Below are 8,028 nucleotides of genomic sequence, written 5' to 3' on the forward strand. Positions count from 1 at the left end.
TCTCGTACTTGCCATGCTCAACTCTTTTCCAATCCATGATAATATTCATTGAATTGTCATATTTCTGACTCAGAATTCTGACTACTGAGATCCTTAACTTAAATCATATTTCTGTTGTATGATGCTTCTGAGTTTAGCTTCCAATACATCCCTTAGATTTTCACGAGTTTAAAATGGTCAAATCACAATCATCTTGAGTACCTTACTTTTACTTTGAAATGTTGTCTCTTTGCATCGACCCTTTGTCTTTCTTTGTACCCTCAAAGGAGTTGGTAGCGAGTTTGGAGTCCTTTCTCACTCGACCTGACGTGAATTTGACTCAAAAGACAACAAAAAATTTTCGTTTGATGACAAGGACACAAAAAATCTAAAATTAAAATAAAACAAAAAGAAAATGACAATAGGCATCTCTTTTTTAAAACAAAGAGAAAACTTATCTGAATGTGGAAATCGATTTTGGTGATTATTCCATGCATTTTGAATCAAACAACCAGATCTACCCACACCAATCATTACAACTTTTGTCCACTTATTGAGCTTGAAATTAAGCCAATCTTGAACTTGTTCCTTCTAGATAACAACCTTTCTTCAGCTAGTGGCACCTCAATGGGTTTTTGCCAACGAGCCTATCTCCTTTTCATTTCTGTCTCAGCTCACAGTCGTCTTATGGTGCCCGAAAGGGTTTTCACCAATAAGACTCTCTCATTTTCATTTTTTTTCATTTCATTTTTTTTAATAAACACCTAAAATATGAAATGTCATGCACTCATTCATAACATGTTTAGCCTTGACATTCTCAAAGATTGATCCGAAGGTCTTTTTTTGGTTGTAACTTGGCTTTTGGATAGGCTTAGAAAGAAAGGTCGGCATTAGGCTCAAAAATTAACATTGGGTGAAACATACAACTTTTCGAATCGATTCTTTTAAGAAAATAAATCTTTACCCCAGTTTCATTTCATTCTGGGTAATTTGAATTTTCTTCTGGTTAGACCAAACCCCGAAGTAGGGCTACCTACGTATCTTGTCATAGCAAGAATCAGGTCAAACGTAGTTCAGGAAATTTCTTTTGCTCGAATTTGGATTTTTGATTGATTTTTTCTCTTCTTTTTTTTTCAACTCTTTTTTTTTACTCCATTTTTCTTGATATTTTTTTTTCAAGTTCTCAAACTCTATTTTGATTCCAAAAGAGGGGTACGAAAGAAAATAACACTAAGGCTGAAAAAAGGGGTAACAAAGGTTGATATATTATTCGGATAGTAGAACAAAATGCCTTCATCATTTCAAATCTTTAAAAATGTAAGTACAAAACATTAATAACATAATTGTACATGAATATCATACATAATATTTTTTAACTGCATCAGCATTGACCGACATTTCTTCTATTTTTCCTTTAACATCAGTGAGATATAACGCGCCACTAGGTAACACTTTCTTCACCATGAATGGTCCATGCTAATTAGGAGAAAATTTGCCTTTGGCTTCAATCTGATGAGGTAGAATGTGTCTTCATACCAACTGAACAACTTCAAAATATCTGTGACGCACCTTTTTGTTATATGCTTGTGCCATTCTCTTCTGGTATAGTTGTCCATGACATACTGACGTCAATTTTTTTTCATCAATCAAGCTTTATTGCTCCAAATGAGTCTTGACCCATTGGTCTTCATCAATTTCAGCTTCCACAACTACTCGAAGAGATGGAATCTCAATCTCTACAGGTATAACTGCTTTAGTTCCATACACTAAAAAGTAAGGAGTTACACCAATTGAAGTCCGAACTGTAGTACGATAACCCAACAAAGCAAAATGTAACTTTTCATGTCATTGTTGGAACCCTACACCATGTTGCGAAGTATTTTCTTTAAGTTCTTGTTGGCAGCTTCTACAGCCCCATTTGTCTTTAGGCGATAAGGAGTAGAATTTCGATGCATAATCTTAAATTGTTGGCATACTTCTTGCATCAAATGACTGTTGAGATTTGCAGCATTATCGGTGATAATTATCTTTGGAATGCCAAATCGACAACTGATGTTGGAGTGAATAAAATCAACCACCATTTTCTTGTCCACTAACTTGAAAGTCGTTGCTTCCACCCACTTCGTGAAATAATCAATGGCTACCAAGATGAAACTATGTCCATTCGAGGCCTTCAGTCGTGATTTTTGAAGCTTCTTTAGCATCTACACACCTCAAAAGTTCTAAATTAGGAGTCCTCTTATACAAGATTCCTCCACTTAGGAAAAATCCACTAGAAAAATGTCGAATGATTCTCTTTTGGTTACCATCGAAATGTATAGGATATTTTCTAGCCTAAATATATTCTTTGATATCATGGAACCACGGCTCCCCATCAAGTCCGTCCTCAACCATATTACAATATGCATGTTGATCATGAATCTTCATATGCAAAGGATCAATATAAGTTTTGTCGGGTTGTTGAAGCATCGAAGATAAGGTCGCCAAAGCATTAGCAATCTCATTATGAGCTCTGGGAATGTGTTTGAACTTTATTGATATAAATCGTTGACAGAGATCTTGCAAACAACCTCTATATGGTAGGAGTTTTGAATCAAGTGTTTCCCAATCTCCTTGGATTTGGTGGACTAATAAATCTGAATCTCCTAATACCAACAGTTCTTGGATCCCCATGTCAATGGCTAATCTCAATCCCAAAATGCAAGCTTCGTATTCTGCCATATTATTGGTACAGTAGAATCGAAGTTGGCCTGTTATAGGATAATATTGTCCTGATTTAGAAATAAGAACCGCTCTTATCCCCACTCCTTTTACATTAGCAGCTCCATCAAAGAACAACTTCCATCCTGAATGACAATCATCAGAAATAACTTCATCAACATACAATACCTCTTCATCTGGAAAATAAGTCTTCAATGGCTCATACTCCTCATCAATAGGATTTTCAGCCAAATAATCCGTCAAGGCTTGAGATTTCATTGTAGTTCGTGTCACATAAATAATATCAAACTCTGTGAGCAATATCTGCCATTTCACGAGTCTACCTGTGGGCATAGGCTTCTGAAAAATGTACTTTAAAGGATCCATATGAGATATGAGGTAAGTAGTATAAGATGATAAGCAATGTTTCAGCTTTTGGGCTACCCAAGTTAAGGTGCAGCACGTCTTCTCAAGAAGAGTGTACTTAGCCTCATAAGTGGTAAACTTTTTGCTGAGGTAGTAGATGGCTTGTTCTTTTCTACCTGTAATATCATGTTGACCTAATACATAGCCAAAAGAATTGTCTAAAACAGACATGTACAATATCAAAGGTCTACCTGGCTCTGGAGGAACCAAAATAGGTGGATTCGACAAGTATCTCTTAATTCTGTCAAATGCCTCTTGACATTCTTCAGTCCATTCAACTTTAGCATTCTTCTTTAACAATTTGAATATTGGCTCGCAGGTTGTCGTAAGTTGAGCAATAAATCTATTGATATAATTCAACCTTCCAAGTAAGCTCATCACCTCCATTTTATTTTTTGGTGGAGGCAGATCTTGAATAGCTTTTATTTTTGAAGGATCTAACTCAATGCCACGTCGACTAACTATAATACCCAAGAGTTTTCCTGATGGAACTCCAAATACATATTTTGCTAGGTTAAGTTTGAGATCATACCTCCGAAGCCTTTCAAAGAATTTTCTCAAATCTTTGACATGATCAGATTGCTCTCTCGACTTAATGATCACGTCATCCACATAAACTTTAATCTCTTTGTGCATCATGTCATGAAACATTGTGGTCATTGCCCTCATGTAAGTTGCCCCAGCATTCTTTAGTCCAAAAGGCATGACTCAATAATAATATGTCCCCCTTGGCGTAATAAATGATGTCTTTTCCGCATCTTCTAGATCCATAATGATCTGGTGATACCCCGCATAACAATCCATAAAAGACGCAAGATCATATTTGGCATAATTGTCCAACAAAATATGGATATTGGGAAGTGGAAAATTATCTTTCGGACTTGCCTTATTTAGATCACGATAATCAACACACATCCAAACTTTTCCTTCCTTCTTTGGAACAGGGACAATATTTACCAACCAAATAGGATACTGGACCACTCGAATGACTTTAGCCTCAAGTTTCTTCGTGATTTCCTCTTTAATTTTTACACTCATATCAGTTTTAAGCTTTCTTAGCTTTTGCTTGATAGGAGAAAAAGCAGGATCAATTGGTAACTTATGAACTACCAAATCAGTGCTCGAACCGGGCATATCATCATAAGACCACACAAAAATATCTTTATACTCATGCAAAGCTTCAATTATAGATTTCTTTTGTTGTGGTTGAATATTTACACTTATCTTAGTCTCCCTAATATTTTCATGATCTCCTAAATTGATTGCCTCAGTTTCTTCCAAATTGGGATTTGTCTTATTCTCAAGCTGTTTGAAATCTTTGCTTATATCCTCAAATATTTCTCCTTTATCGTATTCAACTTCTTATTCATTATTTCATAATTAGATTGGGTTTTTAAATCTGGTTGACAATTCTTCATGCATGTCATATCATTAGAATCGGCATAGAAAGAACTGTATGATAGAAAATAAATAAATAAAAATCAGACTCAAAATAAAACGAAGGGAAACTACGCTTTGTTAAAAACATAGATATAAAGAGTTTTAACCTAAAATACCAAGTTTAAAGTTCTGAATTACAATCCTAGAATGATTCAAATTATAGGAGTAAAAATAAACAAACAAACTACTAAGACTGTAAGAAAAACAAACTACCAAGACTCTTTTATAATAGGGAGATAAGTGGCCTCCCAATTGTTAAGCTGAATATCAGGGCCGATAAAATGCACATCTGCATTGCTAGTACCTTCCCCAATTTCAGCCATATCAGCTTCAATGAACATATTCTGAAAAAAGCCAATCAACTCTGTATCATCATCATTCATTGATTCTGCAGCAAGTAACTTGGAGGATCCAACAACACTGAATTTGATGAAAGACTCGTGAAGTGGAGGTATCATCTTGGTAAGTGACCATGACTCTTTCTTATGATTTTTAGCCTTCTTTATATCTTCAGAAGTAGGCTCGTATCCCAAACCAAAAGTACCAAAGTTCTCATAGAGGTTTACCGGATGAACTATGCCTTGCAAAAATATCCCTAGACCTTTTCTTGGTTTGAAACCATGCTTCAACATTTCATTCACTACCATAACAGATGCAGAGGACAATTGTGGTCTTGCGATGAGATTCCCTTCGAGGATATGATCAACAGCCACTACCTCAGAAGCTTGATGAATTAACACATTATCCGCAGTATCTTTTTTTATGGAGGAAATAACGTATTTTTTATACATGGATAAATCTCCTTCACCATGAACAATTATTTCTTGCCTGTCGTGTTCAAATTTGACCATTTGATGCAATGTTGATGCGACTGCTTTAGCCCTATGAATCCATGGCCTTCCCAATAACATATTAAATAAAGTTTCAATGTTCAGCACTTGGAAATCCATAGCAAACTCCACAGGTCCAATTGTCAATATAAACTCTATTTCACCAATGGCATCAGTTTTTGATCCATCAAAACCTTTGACACATACATTATTAGGTCGGATCCTTTCCACATTAACATTCAACTTTTGAAAAGTTGACATAGGACAAATTTTAGCGTCTAATCCTCCATTAATTAACACTCGAGTGACGATAGAATTTTCATATTTCACAGAAATGTACAAACCTTTGTTATGCTCAGTACCTTTCATAGGCAATTCATCGTCTGAGAAAGTAATTTTATTTGCTTCAAGGATCCTTCCAACAACTTTTTCCAGCTGATTTACTCTAATATCATTGGGAACACATGCTTCATTAAGAATCTTCATTATAACCTTGCGGTGTTCCTCTGAATGTATCAATAAAGACAACAAAGAAATCTGTACTGGTGTCTTCTTCAACTGCTCTACAATAGAATGTTTTGGAAATTTCATTTTCTTTAAGAATTCTTCAGCTTCTTCATCAGTAACAGGCTTCTTGACTGTTATTCATTCTTCACCGCCTTGTTTATTCTTTCTTAACTCTACAGGAGCATACATCTTTCAGATCGAGTTAATCTCCCTAGTTCATCTACATCTTCAGTCACTTATTTCCCCTTGTGCATCACCACAACGCAATCATAATTTCAAGGGACTACCTTGGTATCAACCATAGGCAATTGTGACACTGGTTTAATAATAATAGGAGATATAAGAGCTCCTTTTTATGATTAAAAGAGGCTTATTGGATCTTCCAGGAATAATGAGTTTCAACTTTATTTGACTTAACCTAATATTTTCTAAAATCTCTTTCCCCACTACCAAGGGAATATTCGATGATTCGGTTTTTATTATCACCACCTCCGCTTCTACAGGCTTCTCTTTTGTCAAATCCACAGTATTTGCTGATTTTTCAAAATCAATTTTAATTTTAATGATCGGCTTAAAGGAAATCATAGCATCTTTACCACTGAATATCACTTCGAGCATGTTTGTTTCATTATGAATTGGCAGCGGATTTTGATTGATATTTGAAGCGTCTGGACTTTCCACCATGATCTGTTGGGTATTAATCAACTCTTGAATGGCTCTTTTCAGATACCAACATTTCTCTGTATCATGCCCTAGGGCATCAGAACAGTATTCACATCTTCTATAATAGTCCAAGTTCTTCGGAGGAGGATTTGAGATCCTTTTCTCAATTAGGTTTAGAACATTCATTTTTCTCAGCCTATCGAATAAACTAGTGTAAGATATTTCAATAGGAGTGAAATTATCTTTTACCATGTTATCCCTTTTAAAGTCCGCTCTAGGCCAGAAATTAGACCTGGGAGGGCCTCTTTGAACTTACAGGACCGGTAGACGATTTTGGATGGCTGGTGCATGCCATTGCGGGTAAGAAGGATCCCGAGCATATGGTTGTGCATTATAAATAGGATATTGAGGTGAAGGAACCAAACATAATGGATTTTGTGTGTATGGTTGACACTCACCCTTCCAATTTTATCATGGACTTGGAACGACAGTTGCTACATCCTTTTTTCTTTTCTTTCCCCCAAAACTCCCTGCACCACTTTGAATTGCCTGTGTTGTTTCTTTCAAAGCAACCTGGCTGATGATCTTTCCTAATTTTATTACCTTCTCTACCATTTCTCCAACTTTAATAACTTCAGTAAATGTGCTTCTAATTGTAGAAAGTAAGTGATGGAAATAATCAGGTTCTTGTGCTTGCAAAAATATATCAATTATTTTAGATTCCTTTATCGATGGTCTGACTCTTGAAGCCTGCTCTCTCCATCTGATAGCATATTCTCAGAAACTTTCAGTCATCTTTTTTCTTATGTTAGCAAGCGTAGTGTGATCTGGCACTATCTCAATGTTATATTGAAATTGTTGAACGAAATCTCGAGCCATGTCATCCCATACGTAACAACGGGAAATGTCTTGGTCAATGAACCATTCAGAAGCTATCCCTGTAAGGATTTCTCCAAAGTAAGCCATCAATAATTCTTCTTTTCCTCCTGCTATCCTTAATTGATTGTTAAACTTTTTCAAATGAGCTACAGGATCGTCGTGTCCTTGATATTTGTCAAACTTTGGCATTTTGAACCCTATCGGCAAATGGACATCAGGAAACATACACAAATCCTTGTATGAAACACTTTTTGGTCCATTTAATCCTTGTATATTTCTCATACTCTACCCCAGGCTTCTAACTTTTCTAGCCATCTCTTCATGTTCCTCATTCTTGGCAATTTTCTCAATCATGATAGGAGTATCACATTGATGAACATGATAATGTGGATTTTGAGATTCGAAAGTCATTTTAGAAGGATACAACATATCATGACTTGGTTTCCCCATATTCTTTGGTACTGTCGATTGAGTACCCGCAGTAGCTGGTGCTACAGAAGTAAAAAGTGGGTTATTTATGACAGACGGATTTGGTGGGTGCATGGTAGAAGTACCAGTAATTCTAGACATATTAGCAAATAGACCAAATCCTGGTGGGTAAAAT

This window comes from Capsicum annuum, chromosome 11 (assembly GCF_002878395.1).
Source record: "Capsicum annuum cultivar UCD-10X-F1 chromosome 11, UCD10Xv1.1, whole genome shotgun sequence".
Taxonomy (NCBI): Eukaryota; Viridiplantae; Streptophyta; class Magnoliopsida; order Solanales; family Solanaceae; genus Capsicum; species Capsicum annuum.